Source organism: Papaver somniferum, unplaced genomic scaffold (genome assembly GCF_003573695.1).
Source record: "Papaver somniferum cultivar HN1 unplaced genomic scaffold, ASM357369v1 unplaced-scaffold_160, whole genome shotgun sequence".
NCBI classification, from domain to species: domain Eukaryota; kingdom Viridiplantae; phylum Streptophyta; class Magnoliopsida; order Ranunculales; family Papaveraceae; genus Papaver; species Papaver somniferum.
In genome coordinates this window covers 272,377-273,590 of record NW_020625487.1, presented here as the reverse complement: position 1 = coordinate 273,590, position 1,214 = coordinate 272,377, and the positions used below count along the sequence as shown (strand labels likewise).

At 36.5% G+C, this 1,214-nt stretch overlaps 1 non-coding gene across 1 annotated transcript; it reads left to right on the top strand.

The window, feature by feature from the left end:
- The first annotated feature begins 573 nt into the window (after window positions 1-573).
- On the top strand, window positions 574-659 carry TRNAM-CAU. Its single transcript is given in 2 exon segments — window positions 574-611; window positions 624-659. It is a non-coding gene; the product is annotated as a tRNA-Met (tRNA).
- Window positions 660-1,214: the final 555 nt, after the last annotated feature.

The following is a 1,214-nucleotide window of genomic DNA, read 5'->3' as shown; positions in this document are numbered from 1 at the left end:
TCTGTTTTGCTGGTTTAGTACTACACAGTTTTATCCTAATCTTCTTTTAATGTTCAGGTTCTTCCATTCCATTCGCATCTCTCCGCTCTTTTGTGTCCATGAACGATCACCACAATAGATATGTTGGTCGCTTGTATGTGCAAATTGAAGCAAGTTCCACAACTTCCACTTTTAATTTTTACGTTTCTTGTTTCTCCATTCCACTTATGGAAAAGTTTGTTAACAGATGTAACTCCCTTGGGTCAAAAAATGATAAACAGTGTTGGTTCTAAAGAAACAACTCACTTTCAAATCACGTTCCCCTTGTTTAGTTTAGGTTAGTTTAGGATTTGTTGTGAGCATGTGAAGAGAGTGTGTGTAACTGGGGGTAATATTGTCCGAGTCAACAGCCTATATGTAAACGGCCTAGTTAGCGAGTCGGTCACAATTTTCGCACTCCTCGAATCCGCTTTTGCTCCCCGCTAACAAAAATCTTTATTTATAAAGTTGGAGAGAAAAAACTAAATAAATTTCTTTGACAAAACAGCATGAACCTTACGTCTTTTAATATGCCAGAGAATAGAAAAATAACATGGGGCGGTGGCGCAGTTGGCTAGCGCGTAGGTCTCATAGCTTAAAGAGTGATACTGAGGTCGAGAGTTCGAGCCTCTCTCGCCCCATTCTTTTTTAAGTTTGTCAAACTTTGGTCAAGCCATTTATTTTTTTCCAAAGCATTTGAAAATGTAGTCTCTCTGGCGGTCTGGCCTCATTTCCCTTTGAGTTTTTCAAACCATATATTTATTTTTCAACCATTTGAAAATTTAGTCATGTTGAGATATGTCTTTTTTTTTTTTTTTTTTTTTTTTTTTTTTTTTTTTTTTTTTTTTTTTTTGGGTAAGAAGTCATGTTGAGATATGTCACCGTCTATATGGAAATTTCATTGTCAACTAATATTTTTTTTCCTTATTGTTTTCTTTAGGGATACGATGACGAACGGGCGTGGCTTTATTTTTTTTATTGAAAAATCAGGCGTGGGTTGATATGTCACGGTGACCAATGCTGCATGCTTGTTGCAAAATTAGCCAACAACAAGTCCACCACTTAGTCTATGAGTTGACAGAGAGATTTCAACTTGCTATTTATTATTTAGGCATGATTACCGGTCATGGATTCCCATAAATTTACGATGCATTGCAGCAAGGGTCTTACTTTCTTTGTTGTGGAACTAGGTCTCA